This window comes from Tasmannia lanceolata, unplaced genomic scaffold, assembly GCF_043159265.1.
Source record: "Tasmannia lanceolata isolate RefF3 unplaced genomic scaffold, GAP_Taslan_0.1 ptg000029l, whole genome shotgun sequence".
Classification (NCBI taxonomy): Eukaryota; Viridiplantae; Streptophyta; class Magnoliopsida; order Canellales; family Winteraceae; genus Tasmannia; species Tasmannia lanceolata.
In genome coordinates, this window is record NW_027518706.1 from 4,946,965 (window position 1) to 4,964,450 (window position 17,486).

General features: G+C 38.4%; 2 pseudogenes; both read left to right on the plus strand.

The window, feature by feature from the left end:
• The first annotated feature begins 3,500 nt into the window (after nt 1–3,500).
• Nucleotides 3,501–6,159, plus strand: LOC143858935 (N6-adenosine-methyltransferase non-catalytic subunit MTB-like; annotated as a pseudogene).
• A 4,714-nt stretch (nt 6,160–10,873) lies between these two features.
• On the plus strand, nt 10,874–17,003 carry LOC143858936 (receptor kinase-like protein Xa21 pseudogene; annotated as a pseudogene).
• The last annotated feature ends 483 nt before the right edge of the window (nt 17,004–17,486 follow it).

Below are 17,486 nucleotides of genomic sequence, written 5' to 3' on the forward strand. Positions count from 1 at the left end.
GCTTATTTCAAGTAACCATGATGCTTATTGTTTTCAAAGGAAAGTATTTCATTATTACAAGCATATGTTAATTCTTGGAGAAGCCAGGATTTTGTAGGGCAATGTATTATTGTAAAGAGATTGAGTTCTGGGAATTTTTGAGGGTCAGCTAAGCATGTAGAAAGCGTGGAATATTGATGACTACTGACGGAAGTTGGGATCTGTTGGAACATATGGTAAGCTATGGCAGACCAAGACATTAAAGTTGAGTAGAGGAAAACACCCTTCATCGAGGTACGTAATAACGTACTACTTTGCGTGAACTGTTAACCCATTCTCTTTAATTACATATGTTATTGTTTGTGTACCTCCGATTTGCACCTATACGATTTCAGTTATCACTTGGGTCTAGCATGCTATTTTTATTATCCTATATACCATTTGATTTCAGTTTTGTTATGATATTGTTTCGATATTGACTCTTTGGCTTTGTACCGATATGGATTAATTTGATTTTTGCCTTTGCCACGATATTGTTGAGTTTACCTATAAAGTGAACTTTCGAAACTCTTACAGAACCCTTTTGCTGAGCTTTCACGATTATCCTTATAAACTCTTCGAGACCATCTGTTTGGACTCATATGGCTTTTGTTACCGTCATTGCTTTGGTTATTTTAGTTTGTTATGAACCTTTGATATGACACCTGAATCTTTGAAAAATATCTGTTTTGGACTCTGGATTTTGGATCCGTTATCTGGACCTTTGGAACTAATGTGAAACACCCACTTTGAACTTTGAACACCTATTGAGAGGCTTAGGTTATGTGAACTCAAAAAAGACCCCATTAGTGGGGCATGGGCATTAGCCTATATGTGAACATAAGAACTGTGATCCTGCCAATGGGGGATAAACGTTGGCCCTGTCGACAGGTATGTGAACCTAGGAACTAGTTTCGACACCGTGGGCGGTCGGTGTAAGCAATAACACGCTTTTTGAACCCGTGGGCAGTCGGGGTGATAATAACTTGCTTTTTGAACCCGTGGGCAGTTAGGGTGAAAATAACTTGCCTTTGGACTAAGCCGATGATCTTGAAGTGGAGTTTGCATTTTGAACTTTGAATTCCGAACACCCTTTGGCATTGACTATTGTTTTGATATTCTGGACACCCTTTTTGGCTTTGGTTTCTGTTTTGATTCTGGATTTGACTGGATTTGACTTCGATTTTGATACTAGCTTTGATTACTGTTTGATACTATTTAGTTTCGACTGCACATCCGTTCAGTATTCTGTTTTGATATGCTCTTTCGATTATCGTTATACCCACTCTTTCTGTTTGAGACTTATAGTATTCAGCTCTGACCTTTCTATTTGACCCTTATTGAACCTTGGCATGCTTAGACCTACACTTAGAGTAGTGCTTTATTATGTACTGAGCTTTTCAGCTGACTGTGGTTTATAACATTTTCAGATTTAGATCCTCGTGAGGCGAACGAGGAAGTCGAGGCTTAACCTTGGAGAACTTTTAGTTTGATTTGGTCAGTGAGACAGTGAGTATTATGTGAACCCTGTAAGAGATGTTGCTAAATTTCTTTAAGTTTAGCTTATTTTTATGCTTGGATATGATATTTTCAGCTAGCCTTGTATACTTGTAGGGCTTGCTTTGCAGGCATACGGCGCTGTCATGTCCTATGCCCAGGGTGTGGTTTGGGGCATGACACCTAGCTAGCCCCTTATCCAAAAAGTGCTTCTCCTCTAGGCCTCTGAATTAATTGGTATCAGAGCTAAGTGTGGGCAGTTTTCTGTCTATAAGATCAATTGTCTCAATTATACGTAAATGCCCATGCCCCCCCCCCCCCCATCGGACCCGATACTTATTGTTTGATCTTGATGGTAACTAACTTTGGCCATAAGCTGTTTTCTACAGGTCAACAATGTTGGGGTATATTAAGCCCAAAGACATTGTTGACTTGTAGAAAATTTGGGGGTTTATATTGAGCCCTGAGATAGGGACTAGAAAATTTGTTTACACCCATTTTGTATTTGTTTACACAAGAGACCAACTTATCAGATGATGACTCGTTTGGACCGAGTTAATAAAGTTATACGCCAGGCAGGCATTCCACAGGGATCATTGAGATGATTTTGGGTTACAAACTACTTAGGTTTAAGCTCAACAAATTAATGGTTTGGATCTTCGAACTAAGTGGCCCAGTGAATTTTCTTTAAAAAAAAAAAGCCGCGTTATATGATGCATGCACGTAGGTGAGGTGGGCCCAGTGTATATTGTGTTGCATATGTCCGTAAGTGAGCATAAAAAAGGGCGGCCCAGAGCACTAGGCTCCCGCCATTTCAGGGTCTAGGGAGGGCTAGATGTATGATGAAATCCGTAGGTGAGCATATATTTCAAAAATATAATGAAAACCACCTTGTTTGAGGATCCAAACCTTTCAGTTGTTGGGCCTTAATGTTAATAGACTGTGCTCCAAAAATCAGCTCCATTGGACGATCCTATCTCTTTAATCTATAGATAAACTACACCATAAAGAAGTCTCTATAGATCAAAGAGGTAGGATTATCCAGTGGAGATGATTTTCGTTGTGCGACGTATCTATGTTGGGGCCTTCCAACTGAAGGGTTTAGATCTTTGAAAAAGGGTCCAATGTAAATAGGTCTTTCGATGACCTTAACTATCCGTTCCTAGAGGGTGCGTACTACGCATTCCACGCATACTTGTGTAATCAATAACCCACAATCACTCACTCTTCTATTCTTCAAAAAAAATCAGAGGAATTTTGGTTCAGACCCATATAGAAATTCAGGTACGATTCTCTTTTTCACTCTCCTTTGTTCTTTCTTCTTTTCTTCTTCTTTCTTTTTGTGCTATAAGAGATTTTAGTTTTTTTTTTTTTAATGGGTTGCTTCAATTGGATTTTGGTTTATGTAATAGGATTTCGATTCCTTTGAATTTGGGTCTTGGTTGATTTAGTTTTTTTTTTTTTTGAAAATGTGGGTCTTGGTTGAGTTCTTTTGTAGTGTTTGGTTATATGTAGGATCAATTCTTTTCAGTTTTCTTGGGTTTGTTACAATCTTTAGGGTTTTAGTTTGGACTAGAGGAATCAATTTCCTTTTCATGTCTTCACTTAGACGGATGGTGTGATTTTTTTTTTTCTATTTGTTTAGGGTTTTGGTTGGGTTTTTAACTATTTATTAGGGTTTCTTTTTCTTTTTATCAGGGTTAGGGTTTTGGCCTTTTGGGATTGCGGTATTTTTGTGCGCGTGCGTGTCTGTGTGGGGTAATCAGTTGGTTTAAAATGCCATGGATGCTTGATTTTCTGTTTCTTTTTATTACAGGTTTCAGAACGAGTTGTTGATTCGGGGCTAATGCTTTATTTGGTTTATCATGTTATAAACACTCTTATTAGATGAATTTTCACATTATTTCATTGTTGAAATTGCAATTGTATCTTGATTAAGGGTAGAGAAAGGAATATAAATCAATTGTATTTGACAGTTCTTTGTAATGGATGCACTTGAAGAATTGATTCGGAGTTACACGGAACCGGATTTGGAGGAGGATTCGTTTGAAAATGCGCAGGATAGGGATTCGAGGTATTCAGGAAGGATGGAAAGTGGCAGAGGTCTTGGAAATGCGCAGGATAGGGATTCGAGGTATTCACGAAGCCCTGAGAGAATTGAGAGACATCATCCAGAGTCTGATGAAATTGATCGAGGTTCCTCTCAATCTGACAATGAAAGAAGCATTAGCCACAGACGGAGGCAACGTGAAAAAGAAGCTTACGGAAATGATAGATCCAAAGGCAGAGAGATAAGGATTGGGGAGGTTCTAAAGATTGTTGGAGGAAAAGGCAGCAGAGCTGGAATGATAAAGAGGCAAAAGATGGGGATGGTGATTTTGACTATAAAACTGAATGGGACTCACAGAGGCGTGAACAAGATAGAATGGATAATGAGAAGCTTCATGGTAGACCTGGTTATAGAAAAGATAGAACCAGGACTGAAGTCGTGAAAAACTCGAGTGTTGGAACTACAAATGAGTATTCTGATGTGATAGAGATCAGGCCCAAGTCTTTCGATTATGGGAGCGAGGAGTCCGGATCCATGTCTTCTAGGCATACTACTAGTGCAGGCCAGACTTCTATTAGGGGTTCACAGTCTCCATTTGGAAATAACCAGGGACTGGGGTCTTTCAATAGGGGTATTCCTCAATGAAGAATAGGAGGCTGGAGAGGACGAAGAGGAAGCGTTCAGGGGAGGGACAGGCAACGTGTTGTAATCCCAGTGCCTATTGTGGGACCTCCCTTTGGTCACTTGGGCTTGCCACCTGGACCCATGCAGCCCATTGGGCCGAACATGTCCGCAGCTCCAGGCCCACCAATTGTACCGTTTTTCACTCCTCCATCTCCAGGGCCCATTATTTGGCCTGGACCTCGAGGTTTTGATATGAATATGTTAGCTGCCCCACCTGGACTTTCTCCCATACCACACCTCGATTGTCAGGACCGCGATTCCTTCCTAATATGGGGACTGGCCCAAACCATGCAATTTATTTTAATCAACTTGGCCCTGGAAGAGGAGTATCTCCTAGCGTAACTGGTCCTGGATTTAATATAATGAGACCAATCGGACCTGGAGTACCTCATGATAATGCTTCAATGGGTTGGTGTCCACCTAGGACTAGTGCTCCCCCTGGTAAAGCTCCTTCAAGGGGAGAGCAAAATGACTGCTCCCAAAATTTTGTGGATACTGGTATGCGACCACAGAATTTCATCAGGGAGCTAGAACTCACCAGTGCTGTGGAGGTACCTCATGATATTGCTCCAATGGGTTGCGGTCCACCTAGGATTAGTGCTTCCCCTGGTAAAGCTCCTTCAAGGGGAGAGCAAAATGACTACTCCCAAAATTTTGTGGATACTGGTATGCGACCACAGAATTTCATCAGGGAGCTAGAACTCACCAGTGTTGTGGAGGATTACCCAAAGCTGAGGGAACTTATTCAGAGGAAAGATGAAATTGTGGCCAAATCTGCATCCGCACCCATGTATTACAAGTGCGACCTGCGCGAGCATGTGTTGTCCGCTGAATTTTTTGGCACGAAGTTCGATGTCATTCTTGTCGATCCCCCATGGGAGGAATATGTCCATCGGGCTCCTGGTGTTACTGACCATATGGAGTACTGGACACCAAAAGAAATACAAAATCTAAAAATTGAGGTACATCATTTACTTGTCCTAAGGTTATTCACTTCAGTGTTGGCGTATTTGATATGGCTTTTGGATGTCTTTATTTTCTCTCAAATCTATTTACATAATTACATATGCAACATTTGCTGTCCATTCATATTATTTTAAAACCTTGTGCCTTTTCTCTGAAGTCTTAATTCTGCTCTTACCATGTTTTCAGGCAATTGCTGACACTCCTTCATTTATCTTCCTTTGGGTTGGTGATGGTGTGGGTCTTGAGCAGGGACGCCTGTGCCTAAAGAAGGTATGTTAGTTGAGCTTAACAGAAATTACTATTTCACTTACATCGGAATTGAGTATTGATCTTGATTACCACAGCTAAGAGAGGACCCTAAAGAAAATTTCTGATAGCATTAACATGATAACATCTCTTAACTTCATTGCATTGCTTTGGACTTTATTTATTTATTTTAGAAAATGGATGCTTGGAGTTTGGACTTTATGCTCACACATAATACAGACCAAAAAAAAAAAAAAAAACTTCGCTGCATTGCCCCCTGTTGGAATGCAGTAATGTTTTCAACTGTAATATATCCTTTCATTCCCTCTAATGTGCTTCCTTTTTGTTTGTATGGTATTTTTTTCTCTTAATTTAGTGGGGATTTCGGAGATGTGAGGATATATGTTGGGTGAAGACAAACAGGTTGAATGCGACTCCAGTACCGCGGCATGATTCACACACTTTGTTTCAGCCCTCTAAGGTTGGTTATAATTGCCTTAATATTTTCTGTTTGGTGCATATAATCTTCATTTTTTTATGGATAAATATCTTGTTATAATTTGTGGCCTCATTTTGTGGACTAGGAACACTGCTTGATGGGCATAAAAGGAACTGTTCGCCGTAGCACTGATAGTCATGTTATCCATGCCAACATTGACCCAGACATAATTATTGACGAAGAACCTCCTGATGGTTAGTATTCATGATTCCAAATTTGCCACCTAAAAACGTTTTCTGGCCTTCAAATCCAGAATCTGCACGCATTTCTTAAGTGGTTTATATTTCTTATGCCATTGTCTGCACTCTGCACAATCACGGAATAAGGTTTGCTCCCATTCATAGGGATTAGTTCCATATCCCATCAAAATTTGAATAATCGAAACAATATGGACTTTTTTGGAGATTGGATGCAGTTACCAATTCACCTATGATTTAGCTGGCACTTATTACCGGCACATGTGTCGTGTCGTGTCGTGTCCGATGCAACAAGCGTGTCCACACGTGTCGACACTCCTTTAGACACCTTTAAATGTAATGCTAGAAGTGTTAGACTTAATACGGGCTTGTGGACACGTTTTTGTACCGTGTCAAGTGTGACATTCTACTTTATTATAGAATATTGTATATGCCTCTTTTATCATTAAGTCTTCTTTTATTATAAACTCTTCTTTTATCTCTTCGTTAAATAATATTTGTTGTTATATCCCCTCCCCTCCCCTAAACCTAAAACTCTAAACAAACTCTTATTCCAATAGGACCAATACTATGTTCATTATATCATATTGGTCTCCCTTACTAGCTGTATATTGGAGACGGAAGATAACTAGATTAAATTGATGAATGTGCTGTTATTTGATTATCTCATGTTTGTTTTAGATTATAGTTGAGATTTATTAGTTTGTTAAATGATTACCATATTTATATTGTTACAAATTATACAATAATTAGTAATTCTATATGTATGTACGTTTCACCATTTTTAGATTCTTAGATGTCCTCATGTCTAACAACTCGTATCTGTGTCGAAACTTGACATAGGAATCCATATCCACAAATTATGATTATATCTACGTTCTATTTTAGTTGTGTCCCCGTTTCAAAATTTTGGGAGTTTGCCGTATCCGTGTGTCAACACGCGACACTCGAGTTTGTATCCACAAATCATAGCAATTCTCCCTCTCAAGAGGAGAAAAGAGTGAATTATTCCCTCTGTTTGTGTAGTCTATGTATGAATATACATTAATATGATGTGTTTCATTCGTGGAGGCAACTGTGTGTAACGACCTGGATTTTGGGTAAATTTTTAGACATAATTTTTTTTTCAAAATCTCAAAATCCGAATCGCTACCCCAAAAGGGAAAAAAGCTGACTCTCAACTATAAAATAGTAATTTCATTTCCTTTTGAATTTGCAAACCACCAACACAAAAAAATCTAGAAGCCTCCTAACATAAGTTGAAACTAATCCACTGAATAAAACAAACTAAGGCAAATTGCCTGACAGGATAACTAGTCAAACCAACAATGGCCGAACACACTTTCCTCGATCCCTTTAAGCTCTCTTATTTTGTGTTCATGCCATCATGTAAACCTATAAAAACTGTATTAACTGAGTCATAACGAGCTGAACAAGATCCCTTAGTGCCTTGCACAATAAGAGCTACAAAATGAGAATTACATTATAAAAACATTTTTTATGATTAAACGGTTAGTATAAGAAAAACAACCATTCATTAAAATAAAGGTAGAAACAGAACTGAAAGTAGAAATATAAATAGTAATGAGATAGAAACTAAAAGTGCAAAGATGAATGCATGCGAAGATTTAGAGGCTGTTTGGGTTAGGGTTGACCCTCATCCCCTAATATACATTTTTTTTATATTTTTTTATGTTTTTGTCACAACCAAGCCGAGCCCGACCTTTTATCCTTTTATCGGGTTAGATGGGTTGGGTTAGGGTTGATAGATTTAAAGGCTGTTTGGGTTGGAGTTGACCCTCTTCCCCTAATATACATTTTTTTTTATATTTTTTTCTGTTTTTGTCACGACCAACCCGAGCCCGACATTTTATCCTTTTATCGGGTTAGACGGGTTGGGTTAGGGTTGATAGATTTAAAGGCTTTTTGGGTTAGAGTTGACCCTCGTCCCCTAATATATATATATATATATATATATATTTTATATTTTATCCTTTTATCGGGTTAGACGGGTTGGGTTAGGGTTGATAGATTTAAAGGCTGTTTGGGTTAGAGTTGACCCTCTTCCCCTAATATACATTTTTTTTAAATTTTTTTCTTGTTTTTGTCGCGACCAAGCCGAACCCGACCCTCTATCGGGTTATAAGATGGGTTGGGCTAGGGTTGATAGATTTAAAGGCTGTTTGGGTTAGAGTTGACCCTGATCCCCTAATATACATTTTTTTTTTCTATTTTTTTCCTGTTTGTCGCGACCAAGCCGAACCAGACCCTCTATCCGGTTAGATGGGTTGGGCTAGGGTTGATAGATTTAAAGGCTGTTTGGATTAGAGTTGACCCTCCTCAACCTGGGGTTCGGATTGAGTCGGGCTAGGGTTGAGTCATGTGACCTCTGCTTCGGTTAGGTTGGTCACAAACCGACTGTATCGGGCTCGAGTGGCACCCTTATAATTAGCATCATGGTTCTTTTTTATCTTTTTTTAAATGACATAGGGAATAGTCCCACCCTAAAAATTGGGGTGGAGACACAGTATCCTGGTTCTTATACCTATGCCTCTACAGTCTACTATATAATATGGCGATGCGTCAAATGATCTGGGCCTCCCAAATTATTGCCCAGAGCGTTGGATAATATATAATATTGGTTGAGAAAAGGTTTCTACACACTAGTGTAGATAAGTTATCTACTCACTAGCTTAAAATACAGTGGGGGCCCACATTGTCTGGGTGATCCAAAGCATTCATTTAATTGGCCCTCACATGGATAGGGTGTCCACAAAAAGTAGCTCCGTTGGATCATCCCAACCCTACGATTTGTGGAGGTAAAATGGACGTAGGGTTGGTATGATCCTATGAAGCTGATTTTTTGTGGACACCCTATCTATGTGAGGGCCCATCAAATGAATGCTTTGGATCACCCAAACAATATATGCCCTCCACTGTATTTTAAGCTAGTGTGTAGATAACTTATCTACACTTGTTTGTAGAAACCGTTTTTTGTTTTCATGCCGAAATGTACCACAGACAAGTGATTGGATCCATTGAACTGATCAACGTTCACATCCGTGCTCCATTGCCTTTGAACCCACTTTGATCGGAGGATCCTAGCCCCTTATCCTAAAAGTACTTCTCCTCTACGCCTCTGATTTAATTGGTATCAGAGCTACATGGGAAGTTTTCTGACGGTCTATAAGATCAACGGTATCAATTAGCATATGCATCGTGTCTCTCCTCTACTGTCAACCCTTCTAAGTTGAAGACAAATTAAATCTCAAACTTCTTGTTTTGGAGGAGGACTTTGCATTGCATTAATGCTATATAAACATAGGTTTCAATATCACTCATCATACCTAATCATAAGAAGCAAAAAACATAAAGGCATGCATGTGTCAATATCACTCACCATATATTTCGCCTTAAAATATTGATCCAAAGACGTTGATATCTTAGTAAGACAGTGGCCATTTCATCTCTTTTACTCTTGTTATGTCTTGGAGCTGATGCATTGCTTGGGACCTGATTACCGCATGGGCGTGATGCGAGAAGGGGTTATCCCCGACCCGCTCCCAGATCACGGATCCACACCATTTTTTTTTATGATTCCAAACACAAGTGATTTTATATCAGTAATATGTTTGAATGTTTGGGTTGTAGATCTGGTGTTCTTTGTGCAATTCAAGGATGCTTGGATAGGAGCTAATTTAGAGCATATTTGAGTGCTAGGAGATCCAAGGAGCCAAGATGGAATTGAAACCTTGAAGTTTAAGAGAAGATCAAGTTGAGTTCAACTCTGTTTAGAATGTAAAAGTCCTCTTCTTGTTTTGAGGTTGTTAGAGGCACTTATTTAAGTTAATTAGTGTCCCTTAACGTGATAATATACATGGGACAAGACCTAGCCAACTCTCCCAAAATATTGAAATACATTGAGCTTTAAATGTGCAAACTAGCAGGGCCAAGCGATTGCCCTACCCCAGTCGACTGGAGTGGGCTGAAAAAATAGTCGTTAGGCTATATCAGCTAGTTGTTTGGGAACTTAGTAGATTTACCAACATGCCATTCCAACGCTTGTTTTCGGTCCCCACCGAATCCGAAATTTCGGATTTCGGTCGAAATTTAAAACCATGCTTCTAATAACTATTCATCTTTCTAGATTCCCGTGGTCCGAAATTTCGGATTTCGGTCGAAATTTAAAACCTTGCTTCTAATAACTGTTCATCTTTCTAGATTCCCATACAGGCCAAAAGCTTTGAGCGAGACCTAATAAATAAACTGATGACGTCAAGTCAATTGATGGTTTTTTTTGGAGTGGAAGTTTCAATGATAGGTGAGGCTTTCGTCAAACACAAGCAAGACCAAAGCTACTATTTTTTTCTTGGCACGAGTGAAGAAAAAAACGTTAGATAAAATGTAATTGGTAGTCAATGCATTTTCATTTCTTTCCATATAAAATGAAATTGGGAGACAAAAAAATTCGTCATCTTTTGGTCTTTTTCTTATATTTAAAAAACCACCTCTTTTCTAAAAAATTAAAACCTTTTTATTTTCAACTCCACTTTTATTTTCAAGCACAAGAAGAGCTTCAACCCGGAGCTACCAGGTATGAGTCTTCTTAGTGTGCTTTGGTCATTTATCTTCTCTGTAAATCTCTTCTTTGCCATGAACGTAGTACATTCGAATTCTGCAACCACCACCACCTTACTAGGAAACGAAACCGATCGAATGGCTCTGTTCTCATTCAAGGTTGGTATAATGAGTGATCCTCTTGGAGCCTTATCATCATGGAACCATACTCTCCATTTCTGCAAGTGGTATGGAGTCACGTGCGGTCGGAGGCATCAAAGGGTCACTCGATTGAACCTTAGTGGGCAAAACTTGGTGGGTACTCTATCTCCTGCCATATCCAACCTCACCTCCCTTAGGGAAATCCACCTCCAAGAAAACAGCTTCAATGGCCAAATATCCAAAGATATTGGCCGTCTATTCAGACTGCGACATCTTAATATGAGCCATAATTCTTTGGGAGGGGAAATTCCATCCAATCTCACGCACTGTAGGGACCTCAGAGCCATCCATTTGAGTTTCAATGAGTTGACAGGGGAAATTCCCATCCAACTTAGCACTCTACCGAAGCTATCCTTGTTTCTATCTCATAATCATCTTACAGGGAGCATTCCACCTCAACTAGGGAACGTTTCATCTCTCACCACTCTCTATTTATTTGAAAATAATTTGGTGGGACACATCCCAGATGACCTGGCCCGAATTAATAACTTGAAAAAGATCAACCTTTCTTCAGATTTATTATCTGGTACGGTTCCTTCCTCTTTTTATAATAATCTCTCGTTTCTTGTGGAGTTTGCCGTGGAATATAACCAGTTACACGGAACCCTTCCACCCAACATAGGATTCTCTCTTCCTAAACTCAAATATCTACTTTTAGGAGGCAATCAATTTACCGGACACATTCCAAATTCATTATCCAATGTTTCAAGTCTTGAATGGCTTGGAATGGAAGGGAACCAGTTTAGCGGACCAGTGCCTGAAAATATTGGATGGGCAAAGAATCTACTCGGATTTGACTTGAGCTATAATGGCCTTGGTAGAGCTGATGACTTGAAATTTATCACTTCTTTGACCAACTGTAGTAATCTAAATAAGTTGTTCATACATAGAAATCATTTTGTTGGCATATTTCCCAACTCCATAGCCAATCTCTCAACTCACCTTTATTGGTTGTCAATAGGACAAAACCAAATTTCTGGTAACATCCCTAGTCAGATCGGGAATCTCATCAACTTACAAAGTTTGGCTATATATTCAACCTTCATCACGGGTTCTATTCCCACTTCAGTTGGGATGCTCCAGAACCTACAACACCTCTACTTGGGAAATAATAGTCTGTCCGGGAAAATCCCATACAATATTGGAAATATTACTCAACTGACCAACCTCGATTTAGGATATAACAACCTACAAGGAAGCATACCTCTATCTCTTGCAAACTGTACAAAACTTTTAGAATTGATCCTTTCTCGAAATAACCTTCGAGGTACGATACCAAAACAAATTATTGGCCTTTCTTCGCTATCAATTGCACTCAATTTGTCTCAAAATTTTTTTATTGGCTCTCTCCCATCAGAAGTGGGTAACTTGGAAATTCTAGAGCTATTGGATGTTTCTCAGAACAAATTGTCAGGTGAAATCCCAAGGACTCTTGCAAATTGTAAGAGCATGCGAGAACTTTATATGCAGGGTAACGCCTTCCGAGGAGATGTTTCGTCAGTTTTTACTACATTAACATACATTGAAGACCTTGATCTTTCATACAATAACTTCTCAGGAAAGATTCCAAAATATCTAGAGGGGTTTAAGTTTCTACAGTATCTAAACTTGTCTTTCAATCATTTTGAGGGTGAAGCTCCAAAACAAGGGGTCTTTGGAAATGCCAGTACAATTTCAGTCACGGGAAATGATAATCTTTGTGGTGGTATGCCAGAATTAAAGTTGCCTACATGCCCAGTGCTAGCTAATGACAGACGAGGAAAAGCCCATGTTTCTAGAGTAACCATCCTAGTAGTAAGTGCGGTTGTATGTTTGATTTTTTTATTGTGTGTCCCTGCTTCACTTTACTGGGTAAGAAAGTCAAGGAAGAAACCATCTTCCCTATCTTCTATGGAGGGCCGGCATTTAAAGGTTTCTTATGCAGAGCTCTGTAAAGCAACAGATGGGTTCTCTTCAGCCAATTTGATAGGCACGGGAAGTTATGGATCAGTTTATAAGGGAATCCTCAGTCGCATTGAAAATGTTGTTGCTGTGAAAGTGCTCAACCCTCACTTAAGGGGAGCGTCAAAGAGTTTCATAGCTGAATGCAACGCATTGAGAAACATTCGTCATCGAAATCTTGTGAAGATCATAACTTCTTGTTCAAGCATCGATTTTGGAGGTAATGACTTCAAAGCTCTCGTGCATGAGTTCATGCCAAATGGGAGTCTAGAGAACTGGTTGCATTCAAAATTAGATGGGCAAAATCAATTAGGAAGTTTAAACTTCATTAAGAGATTAAACATAGCAATTGACATAGCTTCTGCGCTGGATTATCTTCACCATCATTGCCATACACCGATTGCTCATTGTGATCTAAAGCCAAGCAACATTTTTTTGGCTAAAGACATGAATGCTCATGTGGGTGATTTTGGGTTAGCCAAGTTTTATCCAAGAATCATTCAGAGCTCATCTGAAGATCAAAGCAGCACAACTGGATTAAAGGGAACTATTGGGTACATTGCTCCAGGTAATAATTTTATCAATTTTTGTCATCATGTCTATCCTCAATGACTTTTATAAAATATTTCTCACTTATTAGGTATATAATGTAGTGCAACAAAGGCTAAATTAGCATTTTGAACCAAAAAAATTACTGGATAACATTTCTATATTTATTGACAGAGTATATAGGAATTTTATTTTAAATCAAGTGGTCTCGTACATGTCACCCGAATAACAGGTGGCCTTTTTAGTACCTATGACCGTGAGTTTTTTTTATTCAAAATAGTTGTGTAGAAAATGCTAATCATGTAAATGGTTAAAAAATTATAATTTTGGAAAAATTTGGAGAAGTAATTATTCAATAAAATCTCTAATATTATTAGAAAATAATGAGAAATTTTGTAAATAAATTTCCAAAAAACCCATGTCTAATGTTTCTCAACAAAAAATGGCCCAACACTCCAATGATGAATCAAATCGTGCTTCTTAAATGAGCTAGAGCAGTAAAACACCCCAAAGACCCATGAGAGAAAATATATTCCAATGAAAGAAGCAAAAGTACCATGAAAAGTGCATTTTTTTCAAAATTATCCAACTTTTCAAAAAGGACCAAAATGCTCTGGAGTTGGCCAATTGGACAGGCCCCTGTTCGATTGGATCCCACTACCGCTGGGCATCATTGCCACAGCCTGAAACCATGTGTGCAACCCCTTTGCCATTTCAAAGATTGGGTGAACCATTTGCCAAGATTGTCTAGAGCTGGACAATCGGCAACCACCATTGAACGAAGGTATAACACTATGAGGAGTGTGACAAACCCGAACATTTAGCAACTACTCATCCACGAAGGTATAACACATTGTCTCCTCTTGCATCTGTAGATTTTGTGGTTACAGCATCTGTAAATTTTGTGGTTACAGCATTAATTGTGGAGATTTTGAACTTAATAAGATTATTGGAGCCAAGGATTGAGCATCGTAGGAGGTCAGCTAATGAGGCGGCGGATATTCTAGTAAAAGAAGGAGTCCTTAGGGAGTCCATGTTAGTCGTGTTGCCGGTTATCCCACCTATCTAATAGGCTTTGTAGTGGGTCTGCGGACCACTCTTAAGTATCATGTGTGGGACATCTTGTCCCTGCCCAATACTTTTTGACTATTAATGCAATGTCAATTTTCAAAAAAAAAAACATAGAGTTAGGTATTTGTTTTCATTCCACTGGTTCAGACGAAGGGTGGGGGTCAAGTAGCCACTTTCTAGCATCGGCCTCACAAGGATTTCCAGATAAATGACTGCCGCCAAAGATCCCAATTGGCGCATCACAAGTTCAATCCATGCCATCTGCTGAAGGTGCACACACTTCCCTCTAGATGTCAGTGGAGGATGGTTCCCACACTCAGAACCCTTGCTTTCTTTCTAATAAATAGTTGTTTCTATTAATCCCTAGTCAAACATTTCAACTTTTGGTGATTTTTTTCAAAGAAAAGTGGTTTGGAAGAAAGATGAACTATGTTCTCCAAAAGAGCTTGAGCACATGGCAAGTAACACTTTCCTAGTCTGGTTATATGGTTCTATACATAGTCATGTCCGGGACTTAGGGCTCATAATCCTTATTTGGTGATCCTAGGGTAGTAAGTGGTACATTACCTCATTCCTTCTAGGATCGTAAGAATGCGGTGTGTGTGTGTGTGTGTGTGTGTGTGTGTTTGTGTGCGTGTCTAATCCAAGGAATGAATTTTTGGCAATCCCCGTTCAGAAGAGAAAAGAGGGAGGAATATTTATAGTTGCCATACGTGATATATGGCAAATCTAGAACCAGGAATGCGGAGGCTAGGGCAAGGCAATAGTAGCATGTGGGCAAATCTAAGGAATGATTATTGTTTAACTAGCTATCAAAGGTTGTTACAATTCCAAACAAAACTCTCCGTAGCTCATTAAAAAGTGTAAAACAATGTGAGTCTTACTCATAATGAAAACATGGTCATGCGAATAATTGTAGCCTTTTGGTAACCATCTTAAGTTCTGTTTGCCAATTATCCTAAATTTAATGTGTTTGATAAATATAAGTCAAGGAGGTTTCTAATAATTCCTAATAATAAATACGAGACTTTTGGATTAATGTTGTGACTGAAATAGTGTTTCTCTTGGAAAGGAAGCTTAAATGATGCCATTTCCCTTTCCGAGACACGTTTGGTTGGTGTGCACTATTCATTCTACTTCCTTGTGTTTAATGGATTTTTCAACAATTGCCTTTTAAGTTGCCTCTCCCAAGTCAACATGAAAGTGAAATTAAAGATTTGACATTTTCAACTATTTTGTTTGTACTTAGAAAATGACATCATTTCACTTTCCTTCTACTTCTTCTTATTTTTTACCGTATAAGTAGTATAAAATTAAATTTAATCTACTTTTGTAGTGCTTTTGCATGTGTAATCACTGAGACTTGGTTGGTTTTAGATGAAAAAATCATGTTGAGAAATTATCATGGTCGAAAATTGGCTAGCATTTTTGAGTAATACATATTGGAATGCTATTCATCACTTACATGACTTGATTGGCCGAAACCCATGTTACATTGATTCTTCTAAATGGGTGAAGTACCCGTGTGGGACACGTACGTCTCAAATTGCACGAGTCTCTAAGACAGTTCTAGATCCCTTTTATCTGTTTTCTGTTTTACAGGATGCTACTGCCACAACTTCATAATTATCACACATTTTGAATTTTACCCATCCTATTAGTTATTTTCTTAAAAAAAAACAGAATATTATATCTACTTAACTTATCAAAATTTAAATATGTTATGGGTTAAAATAATATTATTATGTAAAAAATTAAAATTTGACAATTGATTAAAATATTTTGACGAATCTACAAATCATTCTTCTTGAGGTTTGCTGAATTTGACACTAGATAACCATGTCAGATTCTGACACTCTTACCTATAGGTCCTATACTAATGCAACATAGGACATAACTTCTATATTTTCTTTCATTGTGCTAAATCATTTCTTATGTGTTTCTCTAAAAATTCTAGACTCTTTCCATGCAACTTAGGTTTCTAAATGTGAAGAGATCATTCAATTAACTATCATCTCTTTGATAAAATTTTCACCTTTTTTTCAAAATCAAACCTCATATTTGCTCTTAGTTTCTAACTGGTATCTTATATCCTTTATCACAACAAAAAGTGTAAAAGATGTGTGGAATTGCAGAATATGGGGCAGGTGGCCATGTGTCTACAACCGGAGATGTGTATAGCTATGAGATTCTTTTATTAGAGATATTCACTGGAAAGCGCCCCACGGATGAAATGTTTAAGGATGGCCTAAGTCTTCACAAATTTGTCCAGTTGTCTTTGCCTGATCTAGTGATGGAGATTCTGGATCCATTAGTTCTTGTAGATGATGATGAAGGAAGAGCTACAAACATTACTGAGAATTACAATGACAAGATACGTCGTTTGCAGGAGTGTTTGGTATCTTTAGTGAGGATTGGAGTGGTGTGTTCTGCAGAATCTCCGAGAGAACGAATGGAGATGGGAGGCGTTGTAAAGGAAATGTGTGCTGGGATCCACGGAGAATGATGAAATAGGGCCTAATTTGTCACTGAAGGTTTATCTTACCTCAGTAATTTTTGAGATACTATGAAAAAAAAATTTCACTGCTACATCCGCTTTTGTTTCCCACTGGACAAAGATTACTATTTTACATGTTATTTCTTTGATGTATTTGCAAGTTAATGTTATATTATATGCGTTTTGTTTGGTGGTGCCACTTGCAAGTAATGTTTTTTTCTCATATCTATATTTTCTTTACCTATTAATACAAAATTACTATCAAATCTTGAGTGTGAAGGTTTCCATTGCAATACATTGATCATTCCATCTTGGGAGATTTATGGAAGATGATTTCCAAGCCATTAATTAAAACAAGGTAGCTACATGTTGGAAATTAAAGATAAGTTTGTGGAAGAAGGCTTTATTCTTCATTCTCCTTTTTTCTCCTTTCATTTGAATTTGTATGTGATGAATGCGTTTCTTCACATTCTGTATTGGAGAAACCCTCTC